Source organism: Ailuropoda melanoleuca, chromosome 8 (assembly GCF_002007445.2).
Source record: "Ailuropoda melanoleuca isolate Jingjing chromosome 8, ASM200744v2, whole genome shotgun sequence".
Classification (NCBI taxonomy): Eukaryota; Metazoa; Chordata; class Mammalia; order Carnivora; family Ursidae; genus Ailuropoda; species Ailuropoda melanoleuca.
Window position 1 is genome coordinate 6,838,922 of NC_048225.1, and position 17,185 is coordinate 6,856,106.

The window sequence follows — 17,185 nt, forward strand, 5'->3', positions numbered from 1 at the left end:
GAAAGAATAATTTTAATCATCCATAGCCCTAGCACCCAAAGATATACCCTATTAACATTTGAATGTTTTTCTTTAAAGACTTCTTTCTCGGCATAGTTTCTGTCTTACATATCTGAAATCATGTTGCATATCTCAATTTTTTATCTAAGTTTATATATATATATGTATACGGCGAGGCAGATTGAATTATTGGTCACAATTCCTCACTCCCGTCTAATGGAATTACATATCTACACCGTCGCCACTCTGTGAAAATTGTCCAATCCTTCACCCCGATCTAATAGAAATATGCATTCGTTCTTGCCAAGCTGGGAGACAGAGAGTACCTACCCATGCCTTGACTTTGAACTTGACCAAGTGACTTAAATTGATCAAAGGGATATTGGTGGTCAGTATAGGTTTTATTATTTAGGTATGGCAAGGCCTGCCGTTAAGGAAGTAACCATCATTGGAAAGAAAGTTTGTTCTAGCCACAGATCTCAAGAGAAGGGGGCACACTGTACCACTGGCCACACAGAGAAGCCCCAGGCTCAGTCAGGAGGTGATAGGCCTGATGGGAAAATGTGAGGAAGAGCTCTATTGTGGTTTCTGTGGGAAGGAATGAGCAAGGAAGGATATGCAGGATTGGTGAATTTGAATAATTTCAATGGTCCTGTGTTACTGGGGCTGTCCCTTAATTGTCTGGTCCCTGGCTGTGGGGCAATTAGGCCAAGGGGATATTGGCCTAAGAGCTCGCCAAGGGAGGTGGTAAGTGTTAAGGCCTTTGAATTGGTTTGCATATGAAAGGTCACTGAAAGCTGTTGTTTGCTATCTCTAGGAATCAGCTAACCTTGGAATAGCAGTCCCTCCAGGGTCAGTAAGACCCAAAGCTATCAAAGCAAGGAAAATACAGAATAAAGACGTGATTACTCATGATGCAAGCAGAGGCTTGGAATGCGCTGTCGTGGTTGGCCTCACGCTTTTGAAATGCTGTTGCGCATGATGAGAAGTGCTCCTACAGCCACAGCCAGAGAAGGACCACGAGCAGAACAGATTCCCCGCTCAAGGCCAGGAGCTAAGGCAGCTGGTGCTCCACTGGAGGCCAGGCCAGACCCCAGCCAACCCGCGGGAGTGAGAAACTACTGTTTATTGCTGAATGCCCCGAGAGTTTGTGGTTGTTTGTTACGTGGCAGTATTGTGGCAATAGCTGAATAAGACAGACATTATTAGTAGAAATGGGGTGCTGGCCATAACAAGCCCCTCAATGTGTGCCATGGGCTTTGGGACTGGGGAGAAGGCAACGAGGAAATTGCTATCAGAGCCTGGAAAAACGTCGACCCATGTTCTGTCGTAGTGACAATTTTTTTTAAAACTGTGTCCTGCAGTAAACTGAGAGAAAGACAATGGACGCAATAAAGTTGGAATGATGAACAAGCAAGTTTCAAGGCACAGTGTTGATCGGGTAAGTGGCTCACGGCTAATTTTAAAAGGTACGATAAGATATAAGAGATGGGTTCAAGCAAAACATGGCTGGTTTGCCAATAGGACTGAGAGTGAGCAGACACAGGCCAGGAAGCCTAGGATTTACAGGGAGGAAAAATTACACTGTTTTGAGAGAAATTCTGTCAGTTTGTATTAAAAGTGATTGTGACTACTTGAGACACACAGATACCTCTGGATTCCTCCCCCACCCCCAGCTTCCCTTAGGCAGGAAGCAGGCCGAGAAGGCTGCCCAGCCACCCGACTGGGCGTGTTCTCCAATGCCATCCTCAGACGTGGCCAGGGAGGGAATGTTGGCAAAGAAGGACTTCCCAAAGAGTGGAAACGAGAGCCTGGGGAGAAGTCAGACGGGTCAGGAGAGCAATTCCCAGGGACCAGTAATCCAAGAACATTCCCTAGCCCCAAGGTAGGGGAACCTGGCAGCATTTGCCTACCAGGATTTCACAATTGCTGTACTCTTCCCCTGTCAGAATGGGGGTGTTCATTGTGGTCATCTGTTCCTGTTCCACTTTTATATGTTGCGTGTGGGAGGGAACAGACAACTTGTCTTTTTGGTTCAAACATCTCCAGACAGAGAGAAATCACATCTGGAGTTGACATAAATACAGCAATGCTATCTTTCTAGCCTGATGCTGTCATAGAACAATATTTGGGGGATGTCGGGATGGGCATGAGTATATGTGGGAAGGATGTGAATAAGTGATGGAGACTGCGGTAGATCGAATGATTGGTGCCAATTCTTTATTCCTTTGTAGTAGAATTATGTATCCACATTCTTGCCACACTTTGATGGCAGGCAAGGGGTACTTCCCCACCCCTCGACTTTAGGCTTGGCCCTATGACTTACTTCGGCCAATGAAAAGTTAGCAGCCAGGAGGCCAGCAGATGTTTAAAATGTGCTGAGTGTACACTCTTGCTCGCTTGCTCTCCTCTGCTCCAGGAGTCGGCCTTGAGAAGAGCTTCCCCCGGGGAGCAGGTGCCCCTTCAGCCTTGGGCTCCAAAATGAATACAGTGCCTCATAGGTGAGCCTGAAACCAAAGCCAGTTTTTCAGAGGCCAAAAGCAGAGCCCCACCCCAGCCTCCCTGCAGACATGAGCATGAGAAATAAATGCGTATTGTTGCTCAGCACCCAGATTTAGTGCCTGTTTGTTATGCAGCTTTATTGAGCAGTAGCCTAAGACATGTATGTTTCTATGCCATTACATATTCTTCAAGAAGACCTGGGTGACAATCTCAATTCCTTTGAGTAGTTTCACTTACGTAGCCATTCCTTGATTTTGAGACATTGAGGTTTATCCTCAGGTGTTGGGAGAGGGCAGAAGGGGTAGAAGGGCTTCTATTTTTTGCTTCTTTTAACAACCCTATAATAACATATTGATATGTAAATTTTCCATACTTGAGCTTTTTATTATAGGGCTCAAACTGGATAATAGTAGCTGCATCATAAGGTTGTTTTGGGGATTAAAAGACATAAAGTACATGGAATGCCAGGTATATTATCTGTGATAGAAGGACACTCAGTAAGTGATAGTCGTTATTATTTTGTTATTGTTGTTGTAGAGTCTTAGAAGTTGAAAAAAAAAATTTTTCAAAGTTCTGGCCATGAAATGTAAAGCTGTTCTCCAAAAGAGTTTTACCAGTTTCCGTCATTAGTAGCACCATTTGAGTTTGAGCCCACCTACAAACAACGGCTACTGTTTAAACCTTTGGCGATTTTAACAGGTAAGAAACAGGATCTCACAGATATTCTAATTTTTATAGCTTTTATTACAGAGGAGGTGGAAGTTTTTTAATGAATTTCCTAACGTATGTATGATCTTCTGTGAATTGTCAGCTAACATATCCGTTTCCGTCCGTCATTATGAGGCTAGTCTTCCTCGGGTCTGATAGACTTCCCTGATGCCAAAAGCCTGACTTATTTCTGGGTGGTCACACGCAGCTGCTGAGCGCTTATGTATAGCCAGCACCCTGTGTTGATACGGTAGTGTTTTGGATGGGCTGGGTTCAATAAAAGATATCATTAGGATTTGTTTGACCTGTTTCTTTTTACTCTTTTAAATACAGCTACTAGAAAGTGTGAAATTACATATTTCTATAGGGCAGTGCTGGTTAGACCTTTGAACGCTGCTTGCCTGAAATTGTCTGTAGTCAAACTTCATCCACGCACCCTCACGCTGGGTTCTCCCGATGCTGTCCACCGCACAGCGCGTCACCTGTGGTCTGTCATCCTGCCTTCTAGATGGCGCTGTGCTGAGTCCAGATCCCTTGCTTCCAAGTTTCTGCTCAGTTTTATCCCTACCTTGCCCCACCTCCTCCTAATTCAGTTCCCTGCTCCTGTGACTAATCGCCCCATGTCTGGGGAGGATCTATTCCTGAGTGAGATAGCAACCTTGATAAAGATGTTCAACCCTACAAGGTATTTGAAAGAGATTCTATTCTCTATTATCTATATATGCATATTCTATTCATTCTATTTCTGTCATTTGAAACATAGGATTTTGCAAAGTTCTTTTTCTGTTTTGCCATTGAAAGGTCACAAACATACGAGGCTAATAAACAATTTTCTATGTTTTCCAAATTCCCCTGCCTCTGCCCACACTTTACAACACAACCCTGAATCTTCTCAAACCACATTAGCGAAGACAACCAAAGGTTACACATGTAACTTCTTACACTCAAAAGTTCCCCCCAACACCATCTCCAATCAACCAAAATGTCACAGACGTTTGCTCATAATTCCTGGGCTTTTTTAGTCTAGAGGGCAGGGTAGGTATGTATTAATGTTTCTGGCTATAGTAGGAGATTCTTGAAAAGCCATTTCTGAAGGATTCAGGAAAAAGAAATCCTTGCTAATGTAAGACAGAATTCTGAATGTATCAAAGGGATTATCATATGTCACTTGGAAGTTCAATCTCATTTTTTAGAAACATGGCTCTTTTTTAGAAACATGTTCATGATTGTGGGGCTTTTTCACCACAGGGAAATATCTGTACCACGTTCTTAGTGCCAGACCCGCTTCCTCCCCAGCTCTACCCCTACCTGGCCCGCTGCTGTTCCGCCTCCACCCCCCCCCCACATCCCCGGACATCCCCCTGGGTGCCTGGGGAATTCAAGCCTATTTGAATATGTAATCATGTGAAATAATAAGCCCAAGTGCACACTCTCTGGGGAGTTCTCTGGCTTCTGCCCAGTTCCCTGCGACTAGTTTTCTAAGTGTCTTTGAGAGATGCTGGGAATACCATGTTGGCTGTTAACCTTTTAACAGCTCAGTCATTTTCTCCTCGCACTGGCTAGAAGCCCAGCTCCAAAGAATGTACAGGAAGTGGGCAAAGGAAGTGTCTTCCCCTCTAAGATTCACTAGGGCACACTTTCTGCAGCCTGAGGGAGACAGTTGGGGAGGCTTTGAATCAGTGTATTTTTTTAAAGCATTCATTATTCCGACAATGGAGTTCCATGAAACCAACATTCATTCCTTTTATGTAAGCCACATAGAGATTTCCCCAAAATACATTATAATACCAGGAAGTAAATAACCATTGCCTTGTTTTATGAATATGAGAAATTTCTGTGAAGATGCCTAAATATTTTGATTAATTTAAAACTAGATGAGCTGATGTGTAGGTATTTACAACATCAAAATACTTCTCTGATTCAGTTTCTAAAACATAAAATCTCAAAAGGTAGGGCATTCATCTTCAATAGCGATTCAGGAATGGGTGCCTTGTATTCCAGAATCTGGTTTAGACACCAGGCTGAGCAGTTTGGAGGGAAGGGCCTCCCTCCGGATTTAGTAGTCAGACCGAAGTGCACAAGCACCTGCTAGGCCTCTTGATTATATGATGATAATGAACAATACCGGTAGACATCTGAAGGGCACTCAGCATCCCTTCCTCTGTGTAGTCTCATCTGTATGGTCCCGGTTAACCTTCAAAGCACATGTCTGGGAGACAGATATTTTTAGTCTTAATTGTGGATGCTGTTGCAGTTGAGACTTTCTTCTCATGGCTTCTCATGGTCTCAGAATAACTCATCTTTCTTGAACTCGGGCATAGCCGCTCAGGTCAGAACTTCTCCAGATGGAATGTGCACTGTTTTTAGGGGGGGCTCCCCAAGGAGGCAGCTGTGATGCACGTGTCACCGGTGCATGCCTTTTGGACTCAGCAGCCGAGTTCTGCTTCACACTCTTGCCCTTCTCCAGACTCCTGGAGCAGTGGCACAGAGGGCGTTCGGGACATGCTGTGCTGGGCTGATGCACACACCATATCTTCGCAGTGTGGCTGTAAGCCCCCGGAGGTTTATATGTGAAACCTTATTGTGGGGCTCTAAGCAACCTGCATCAAGAAAGGTTCATCAATAACGGGCTTCTGTCAAATTTCCCAGGCCTCCATGTTGCATCACAGTCCTGACCCCAGGGCAGGACCTGAGGTCACCAAGGACTGAGAGAGATATCCTGTCAAGCCACAACCTGAGGAGAAATTGGAATTGAAGAATGACTGGGCCTCCCTGTCATGGCTAGAGGTTTCCAGAGGGGAGGCCGAGTCCACACCGAGGGATCAGAGTAGACTTCAGTTTGGGTGACTCATTTCTTAAGACTCTTGTCAAGGACTCTCGCATCTAGAGCCCCTTCTCTCAGGGTCTGACCCCCTGCTGCTGTCTGCCTCAAACACTACCCATGGTTTCTCCTGTCATTTTCTGGCAGCACAAACCAACGGGCCTCGCTTAACAGCAGTAGAATTATAAAATCTTAGATTTGGAAGGACGCTTTCATGTAAATATCTAAGACCTTACCCAGTTGTTGTTGTTTTAATTTTGCTGCTGCAAGAATAAAGACTTAATGTGGGTGTGGTGACATGGTCACTTTGGCACATTTTTCTCCTGCTGTTTCCCCTTTTCCAAACCCATGGGCAACCCTGAGCTCATTGCATCAGGGAAGGGATGCAGCTGGTCAGAAAGTAGAAATAACCAATGGGCACTTTTTGTCTCTGCATCTGGGGGTGGGGGGTTGGAGCTTAGAGTTTTGGAGATGACATGAAGACAACATGTGTGGGAGAAGCAGGGGTCAAAGGGACATCATTTCTTCCACTCCCTGCCTAGAATAGGATATTCTGTGGGCTGAGGGAGGAGGCAGTGAGAGCTGAGAGAATGACGGGTCCAGGAGCCAAATGCCCTTCTTTCTAGGCAGTGCCCCTGGGGAGGTAGCAATACCCCAAAAAGGAAATGTCTTCTTACAGAGTCTCAGCATGGCAGTCCATCACCTCTTAAATTTTCCCTGTCCTTAAGTGATGTAGCCACACATCCGTACAAGGCGCCCACCCTAAAGGACCATGATGCAGGGCAAATGCTGCCTCAGGGTAAGCCAACATGAGCAGGTGGCTGAGGCCCCGAAAGCTCCCCACTCCCCCAATTTACTGGCCAAGGCTCATGTAAATCCCTGTAAGGTCTTTGTCTCAGCCCCCAGAGAGAAAACACCAAAAATTACCTGAGCTTGTTACTCTTAGCCTGACAGTAGGAGGATTAAGCATAGAGTTGAGTGGAGTTACAAAAATTATTGTTTTTCTAGATTAACTAAGTCTGTGAACCAAGACTCATCTATCTACTGTACATATAAAACATCTATAACTACATAATAAATGGTCAAAATGTTATCTGTATTATTAATAATATTATATCAGTGAATTCGGAGTCAGCTACAAAATCTGAAAGGTAATTTTTCACATGTATGACTGCCAGTTGACTTCCATGTGGTTCCTATGTCCAGATAGAAAACTGTCGATTCATTTATTGCTGTTTTAAATCCACTCTTAAAAAAGAAAAATGTTATTTAAAGATTTATTGTCCCTTTAGGGGAAAGAGAGGAGAAGAGAGTGCAGAGCGTACTGCTTCCGTCCAGGGGAACTGGTCCTGTCTCTGTTTCACTCAGCCCTCTGCCGATTCCTTGGAGAAGTACAGGAACGCTCATGCATTTCTGTTAGACTTTTCTCTGCTGGATTTGACCATGTGTTCCAACTATGCTCCTTTTGAGTCCCAGTTATGTTAACCACAATTCTGGCTACCCACTTCATGTCACAGTATCTCCTCATTTAAAAAAAATTTTTTTTTTAAAAAGAGAGAGAGAAAGCACATGTGCATGAGTGGGGGTGGGAATTGTGGGGCAGAGGGAGAGAGAGAATCTTAAGCAGGCTGCATGTTCAGTGCAGAGCTCACCGCGGGGCTCGATCTCATGACCCTGAGATTGACCTGAGCCGAAATCAAGAGTCAGATGCTTAACGGACTGAGCCACCCACACGCCCCACCTCATCTAAAATTCAATCAACACATGAATCTACTTCTTCAATAATTTCTTTCCCCTCCTCCTTATTATTCCATTTCACCGTCTGTGCAGACTCTCATGCTTAGACCACTCAGCCTATCTTCCTCTTCCGCGCCTCTGCCCCAAGGTGAGAATGTCATCCTCCTACAGCTGAGGCCTGCGGGACAAAACTCACACACCAGTGCTGATGGGCGTCCCAACCAGTGCATATGTTTCAATCCCCCTGAGCCCTCCTGAGAAACAGAAGCTTCTTTGCTCCCCCGGCTAAGTAACACCACTCTCTTCGGGTTCTCCTCTTGCCTCCCTGAACTTGGTCTCTCGGTCCTCATTGTCAGCCCCTTCCTTTTTTCTTTAAATACCAGTACCGCCTTTGTTCTAGCCTCAGCTCTCTTCTCATGCCCCTCTGAGATACCCAGACACTGTGAAAACTTAACCGTGTGAGCTGATGATTCCCAGATCAGCATGAATGGGGTAAACTGAGAAATACAGGTTACACAGAGTTGAATAAGTGTTCAGGATGTTGAATTGATATAGCTTTGTGGTTATCATCAGACTTCACTAAATCCGAAGACCCAAGGACCCAAGAAATAGGAGCAGAAAGGGGCCAGAACGACCTGTCCCTTCACTCTTGATGTTCTCCAGCAAGACTGAAGAATCAGTACTTAGTGAGATGGAGTTTTCTACCCAAGGTGTCCTGATGATGGCAGGCTATTTAGTGAGAAATGTTGGAAGATGATCCGGACAAAGAATAGGACTTCCCATTTTCACAGGAGAATTGAGGATTTCATAGCTTCTTTCTTTGTGGGCTGCCTTTTACTGTAAGTCTACATGGAGCAGCCCCCAGCGGTGGGGGCGGGAGTGAAGCTGTTGACAGCTACAGCTTCCAATTACTCTATAAAAACAAAAACAAACAAACAAAACCCCAAAAAACAAACAAAAACAGGGAGCAAGAGTTCCACTGCTACTGTATGTTCCAGGATTATTAAAATAACCCGACTTGGGATTTAGAATTGATGGTGAGAAAGCGTTATCTCTACATTAAATGTAGAAACTCTATAATAATGAAACAATCTGTAGGCAAAATATATCCCCTCTCTGAATACCATTCCCTAAATAGAGCTTTTGTGGTTAATACTGAGTACATTGTAGTCAGTAACCATAGCAGTATGTGGATTTGAATAATGCTGTTAAATTCCAAATAATTGACAAAATACAAACTTGAATTAATGTTACTTCATGTTATTTATTTTTCTGCTCAACAGAGGTGAGCTGGCATGAAGCTGGACTGCTCTATAAAACGGAACCAGAAATTTCTTTCTTGCAACATTATGGAGAAGGAAATTAAGCAAAGAAATATAATTTAAATCTGAAAGAGACAAGTCTAATATTTATCAAGCATCTCTACGTAGACTAAATTATTTAATCCTCTCAAAGTCGTCTGAGGCATAGGTGGTGTTATGACTATTGCAACAATGCAGAAACTGAGACTTAGGAATGTAAGTAGTTAACTGAATATCACACAGCCAGTGAACAGCAGAGGCAAGGGGCAAACACCGATCCATCCTATGTGGATATCTGATTCCAAACTCTGCTCCTTCCTAGGGCATCCCATTTACCATCTGAGCCATTTTACAGGTAACAGAACCAATAATTCATTTCTTCTCTCTCTTGACAGATGAGAAACCTACAGCTCAGAGTAATGAGTGTCTTCCCAAAGTTACATGATTATTTAATGCCACAGATTTCAAACCCACTTTTTCACAATGGATTTGCCACCAGAACACAGATAGAAAACGACCCCTAAATCTAAGCCAAAATGGGAAAGGAAAAGACTCATACTAATATCATTGTCCCTGAACACATGGATTAGGACAAGTCTACCACCACTTGATCTACAAATGTGGTGGGATCGACAAAAGAACCACAGAAAAATTTGAGCAGGAGGCTGCTGAGGTAGGAAAGGGCTCCTTCAGGTATGCCTGGATCTTGGATACACTGAGAGCTGAATGCGAACATGGTATCGCCATTGATATATCCCTGTAGAAATTCAGACCAGCAAGTAGTATGCAGCCATTGTGGATGCCCCAGGACACGGACTTTACCAAAAACATGATTACAGGCACATCTGCCACCGACTGCGCTTCTTGATTGCTGCTGCTGGTGTTGCTGAATTTGAAACAGGCATCTCCATGAACGGGCAGACCTGGGAGCATGCCCTTCTGGTTTACACACTTAGTGTGAAACAACTCATTGTTGGTGGTATGGAAGTGGATTCCATAGAGCCATGCTTCTTGAAGTTCTAGATGGCACCCTGCCACCAACTTATCCAACTGCCAAGCCCTTGCATCTCTCTGCCCCTCCAGGATGTCTACAGATTCATGGTATTGGTACTGTCCCTGTAGAAACTGGTATTCTCAAACCCCGCCTGATGGCCCCCTCTGTTCCAGTCAACATTACAACGAAAGCAAACTCTGTTGGAATGCCCTTTGAATGAGGCTCTTCCTGGAGACACTGTGGGCCTTAATGTCAAGAACATGCCTGTCCAAGAGTTGTCGTGGCACCAGTAGCATGATGGTGACAGCAAAAATGACCCACCATTGGAAGCAGCTGGCTTCACAGCTCAGCTGATTATCTCGAACCGTCCAGGCCAAATCAGTGCTGGCTGTGCACCTTGCTGGATTGTCCCATAAGCTCCTGTTGCTCACATGTTTGTTAAGCTGAAACAGAAGATTAATTGTCATTCTGGGAAGAAGCTGGAAGATGGCCCCAAGTTCTTGAAATCTGGGGTTGCTGCCATTATTGATATGGTTCCTGGCAAGCCCATGCGTGTTGAGAGCTTCTCTGACTATCCTCTGTGTCATTTTGCTATTCGTGACATAACGCAGATGGTTGCTGTGGTTGTCATCAAAGCAGTGGACAAGAAGTCAGCTGGAGCTGGCGAGGTCACCAAGGCTGAAAGCTCAGAAGGCTAAATGAATATTATCCCTGATACCACCACCGCAGTTGTAATCAGTGGTGAAAAATGTCCCAGAACTGGCCATTTAAGCTAAGTAAAAAAAGACTGGTTCATGATAGTGCTTCATAAAACCATCAGAAGGTAAGGAAAATGTTTTGTGGACCATTTGGGGTGTGTGTGTGTGTGTGTGTGTGTGTGTGTGTGTGTGGTTTTAAATTATTAGGTTTTAAAATTAGTACTTTTTAATGGAAACAACTTTGTCAAAAATCTGTGACAGAATTTTGAGACCCACAAAAGCAAAGTTTAATGAGAAAACTATATCTTCTTTTGGTCAACAGTATAAATCCCTCTGGTACCACTTCAAGAAAAGACTTATATAAGAGTTGTCCGTAATCTATTTCTGTTGTTCTATCTGCTGAAACTTCAAATTTGATAATTCTGGATTGACATTTTTTTTTCCGGGTGGGAATTAGGTTGTTTTTGTTTTTTGTTTTTCCACATTGTCTGAAAGGAAGAATCATCTGTTTTTTAAGTACATGGTGGAAAGGTCTGTGTTGGCCACACCTAATAGGTTAGGACAGAGAAGCAAAGATTATCTTTGTTTATAGATTAGCTTGTTATAAGAAGGCCAAATTCTACAATACTAAAGTCCATGTGTTGCATATATAATTGTATGTAGTTACATCAATATCAAGTAAATATATTGGTATAATCTCAAATTTTAGTTTCCCACTTATTGGAATGTAAAGTATCACATCTCCAAATACTGAAGTAGGCTAAAAAACCCAAAGTGGGAAAAAAAAATAAAAATAAATAAATTTTTAAAGAAGAACCCAAAGTGGGAAAGTTAAATTGTATTAAAGACTATCCTGCTAGGGTTCATTGTATCTAGGATCTAGGGGGGGAAAAGCTACTGGAAGTTGGGGAGGGACAGAGATTTCAAACAGAGAACTTCTAATCTCTTCTCCAGGACTCTCTCCATCATGCACGAGGCAGTAGCATTCTGTGAAGCCAGTCTAGCATGGCTCATTGTCTAGCATGGCTCTGTAACCTTTGTGGAGCATTTACTACCTAATCTAGATGACATCCTGGGTCATCCTGTCTCTTAAAATCTAGGCAAGACTGCTTGTGGTCTCCAACACACTTCATGTTGAGAGCTGGATACCCTCTCCAAGATTTCCGTGTATTCCCGGGGGCCTGTGTTCTCGTGGCCACCTCTTAATTCTGCTGACTTTTTGTTCTCCACTTGGCACCTTGCAACTTTTTCTTTTTTGCCACCTGGGTTCTTGAACTACTTTCCTTAGTTTTACACACAAACAACAAATTTTCACACAAAGCCTTTGTGTAGCAGGTTTTGCAGAAAGTTCAGAGAATTTAAGAACTAGATGGGGTTGCCTTGCTGACCCATAAGCAATTAGAATTGAGTAATAGTCATCCTGTTCTGTGAAGTCTTTTGGCTTTTTCCCGTGTTGCCTTGACATTCTGTCTCCTTTCTGTTCCCTCCCTCCCACCACCACCAACTATTTTTTAAACACAAAGTAATTCTGCCCTCCATTTGTTCTGCCCAGACTTCTGAATCCTACTGTAGACCTATTTTTTTCATACTCCAGTGCTCCAAGGAGCTTTCTTTATTGAAGACCATTTATTCCCAGAAGGAATTCTATCAACTATTAAGGTAATGATAGGATTTTTTTTTAATCACCCACCAATGATAGCACATGTTCTGGGGAGTACACTGGAAGAAAATCTCTCAAAGAGTAGCCAATGTAGTAGGAAATAAATGTACGTAACTCGTATTTTTCTCGGGCCTTGCCACCTTGTGAGAACAGAGACCACACGCACGATGTGTCACAATCCAGTGTCTACAACATGCTCACCTTCCCCCAGGAACCCCTGGCCTCCTGTCCTGACAGATAGGAGGAAGGCCAATACAGCAGAAGTTTGGCCAGTACAACTGTGAAAATGATCTGACTTACCACCCAAGGGGGAAAGATATCTGGTGGCGAGGAAGGGACAGTTACTAGGATCACTACAGGCAAACAGTGGCCTCCTGAGGTGTCAGTCAGCTAGTCAAGTTCTGAGCTTGAGTCACCAGGGTTCAATAGTAACAGCTTCTAACTGTCTCATCTATTTTATAGATGTTTATAGTTTCATCTATTTTAGCTTTGCTCTCCTCCCACCCCCAAAAATCTAGGTTCTCTGGGGTTTCCATTTCTGACCAAATGGAAAGTGTTAACACTCAGAATGCAACTGACAGTGGAAATCCATGTATCTTCATGTATGTCTCTGCTACGAGCAAGGAGAAAAACTAGTCAAGTCAGGACAAGTTCACTTGTGCCCAAGTTTTAAATAACGCTGCTATCCCCCCTCACCCATCTTCCATTCCTTTATCCGCAGCCTCCAATCCAAAGAGCTCTGAACTCAAAAAGGTTTTATTCATAAAGTTTCTAGCAATGTAATTTAGTGGCAAAACTTGACCTGCACAGATGCGAGGCCCCTTGTGGTCTTCCTCCAGCCCACCTCCTGGGAGCTGTCAGGTGTTTCCTGTGCAAACATGAAAATGCTTGATTACGGGGTGTTCCTCCAACCTCACCAAGGGGGAGCCCCTAAAATATGGAATGTAGAACATACCTTTCCAAAGTCCGAGACATTCTGAATTCCAAAACTCTTCTGGTCACAAGGGTTTCAGAGGAAGGGTTGTGTGTCTGCTGGCAGCTGCTGGAGGAAGGGAGCAGTCATGGCGAGGAGGGGTGGGGGGGGGAGGCAGGGATGGTTCCAGGGCTCCTATTTTCAAAAACCTCCTCGAAACATATGGTCTGTCCAAAGGAGAGAATGCTTAGGTCCGGGGCTGTGTTGTAGACACGTGGCGTCATGTGGAAGCACTGGCGAGCGAGAATATCTGGGAAACCCCGCTGAGTCCTTCAGCCAAAGCCAGACTGCCTGGTGCAGCCGCGTCCCGCCGCTCACCACCACCTACACCGCAGGCAGGTGAGGGCAGCGCGACAAGGTTGCAGTTCTAGTGGATGCACCCCCTTCTTATTTTAAGAAATATGATCATCAGAATTATTTTTTTCATTGTTCATTTAATTTTCAGAAAAAGGATTCTTATTTTTTTTAAGATTTTATTTTTTTATTTGACAGAGAGAGAGAGAGCACAAGCAGGGGAGCAGCAGAGGCAGAGGGAGAAGCAGGCTCCCCGCCAAGCAGGGAGGCCGATCCAGGACTCCATCCCAGGACCCTGGGATCATGACCAGAGCTGAACGCAGGCGCTTAATTGTCTGAGCCACCCAGGCACCCAAAAGGGGATTATTTTAAAAGGAAAAAAGGGGCGACTTAGGTAGTTCAGTTGGTTGAGCAGCTGACTCTTGATTTCAGCCCAGGTCATGATCTCAGCATCCTGAGATCGAGCCCCGTGTGGGGCTCCATGCTCAGCGGGGAGTCTGCTTGAGATTCTCTCTTTCCCCTTCCCTGAGCATCTCCCCCCATGTTCCCTCTCTGTCTTTCTTTCTCTGTCTCTGTCTCCCTCTCTGTCTCTGAAATAAATAAATAAAAGGAAAATGGAGACAGGAGGTGAGTTACTAAAGTGGTTCTCAAACTTGGCAACACATCAGAATCACCCGGAAAGACTTTGAAACTATGGATTTGTAAACCCAGCCCAGCCCCACTGAAGAAGGAGCTTCTGCAGTGGTTCCAGGGCACCTAAAGTTTTCGGAGCACCCCAGGTAATGTTCATGTGTAGACAAGGTTGAGAACTACTATCTTTAAAAAAAAATTTTTTTAATCTTTAAGGAGGGAGAAAGAAAAAGACCTTTTCCCTATTTCTGTATAAGGAATGAAAGTGCCTCAGATCCAGAAAAGCCCAAACAGGGTGCTGAGCACGCTCTGTAGTTCTTGTTTTAATCACATGTGCTAACCACACAAAGGAAGTTTCATTTCTGCGAAAACGATCAGTTTCTCTTGTATGCTGATTGTTCGCCATCCCAGACGCAGGGGATACTTCTCAGCCAATGATGTCATCTTGCCCATTCCTGAGGGCGTGGTCTGAGTTTATAGACCATCAAGGATCAAGGGAATGTTTGCTCTACATCAGAGAGAAAACCGGCTTCCCACACGGCCTCTGATATGCTGGGAGGAATGTAGCAGAATCGGTGACTTGACCAGGAGCCAACTTCTTTCTCTTTCTTCTGCGGGAGCATCCACATAGTGAGCTTTATGTCCCTTATCCGTGTGCTCACGTCATTTGGTTCCCTCTTCTTTTTTGGGGAGCCAGCTCAAAATGAAGACAGTGTCGCAAGCTAGACTCTCTCTTATCTTCCATAAAATATGGCTCCACAAATGCTTTCTCTCTGGTTCATGTTCATCACCAGGAGTGTTTGTTGTCTCTGTGATATCTGATAATTCTCTTCATCTGCTGCCTGGGGGGAGTGACCTGCCAAACAGGACCCCCGGTCTTCGTGTGTTGTCCAATCAGACATACCTTCCAAATCATTGTTTTTCTCTCTCCCTTTGAACTTTCTTCTCCTTTCTCCCCCTGCCGGTCTCCTCCTCAGGGAGGCTGCCTTGATTCCCAATTTAAACTGGGTTCCGTGTTTCTCCGAACATCGTGTGCTTCTCTTTGATAACGCTCATCACAATGTAATTCAATGTTTATTTAATGTCTATCTTCCCACCAGATAATAGGATATTTGAAGTCAGTAAACAAGTCTGGTGTTACGTTGTTGTTGTTTCTGGTTTGGCTTAGTTTTTGCTTTTCTTTTTTCACCAAAGCAGTGTCAAATGCTAACACAGAGTGGATGATTAATACATATTCATAGAATTGATGAATTACATCCTCCAAAGACTCAAGTTAGCTGGGGCCATTGGGTATGTTCATCTGAAGGTCACTATAAACTTTATGAAAAGGTGTCAGTGAAAGCAGACGTAACTGGAAACCAGAAAGCAGTAGACTGAAGAACGGGGAGCCTAGGGAAAGGAGGTATATAGGACGTGCGATTATCATGGTAAAAACAAAACTGTTCGAAGTGCAAATCTTCAATCAATGAATCACAACTAACATGAACATTTTTTTTAGAGTTGCACATACTATATTTATATCATTGTGATTCAGAACGAATACCTTGATGATGCTTTATTTGCTATAGCAAATGCTTCATTGAGGCTTGTTTTGTTGGCATTTATTTAAATGTCAGTAAAACCCTCTCCCACAGATATTAAATCTTATAATTAATCACTCATGAAGTCTTCTTTAATCAACTTTTCCTTAAGTATTTCAGATTCTTGTCAGGCCCATTCATTTCCCCTGTGAAGATCTAAGAACTGGTTTTAGGTGATAAATTGACTATGTTCTCCCAGAGCACATTTTTCTTAAGCATTTGAAAACATTCATCTGCATTAATCTGAGTTAGGCAGTAGGGCCCAAGCCATGGTAAACACAGTATAATGAGCAGAATCTGTCAACCCCGATGCAAATGATATCAGGCATGCTCAAGTTCCTTGCATTTTCATGACAAAATGAATTGATCTGTACTATTCAGTGAGTCAGTCAGCCAACACTTGTGTGAGCACCAGCCACCAGTCACATCTGGGAATAAGACGATATATACCACTATACGGTATGATATATAACACTCTGCCTACCTCGTGGAGTTTACAGTTCAAGTGAAGAGAGGAACGTGAGAGCAAATAGGAGTTGTAAAGTGTTATAGCAGCTATCATGGAGGCAAGTATAACTCATGGAGGAAAGGTTGGAGTTTGGGATGACAGGTGCATCAGAACAGCATCACGTTTCATTCTTTTGCATGTAGCTGTCCAATTTTCCCAGCACCATTTATTGAAGAGACTGTCTTTTTTCCACTGGATTGTTTTTTCCTGCTTTATCAAAGATTAGTTGCCCAAAGAGCCGAGGGTCCATTTCTGGGTTCTCTATTCTGTTCCATTGGTCGATGTGTCTGTTTTTGTGCCAGTACCATGCTGTCTTTGTGATCACAGCTTTGTAGTACAGCTCGAAATCCGGCATTGTGATGCCCCCAGCTTTGTTTTTCCTTTTCAACAGTTTCTTGGAGACTCGGGGCCTTTTCTGGTTCCACACAAATTTAAGGACTATTTGTTCCAGTTCTTTGAAAAATGTCATTGGTATTTTGATCGGGATAGCATTGAAAGTGTAGATTGCTCTGGGTAGCATGGACATTTTAACTATGTTAATTCTTCCGATCCATGAGCAGGGAATATTTTTCCATCTTTTTCTGTCTTCTTCAGTGTCTTTCAAGAGTGATTATAGTTTCTAGCATATAGGTCCTTTNTTCCATACAAATTTAAGGACTATTTGTTCCAGTTCTTTGAAAAATGTCCTCGGTATTTTGATCGGGATAGCATTGAAAGTGTAGATTGCTCTGGGTAGTATGGACATTTTAACTATGTTAATTCTTCCAATCCATGAGCAT

At 43.7% G+C, this 17,185-nt stretch overlaps 1 pseudogene; it reads left to right on the forward strand.

Annotated features, from left to right (window-relative positions):
• Nucleotides 1-4,922: 4,922 nt before the first annotated feature.
• Nucleotides 4,923-10,814, forward strand: LOC109489331 (annotated as a pseudogene).
• Nucleotides 10,815-17,185: the final 6,371 nt, after the last annotated feature.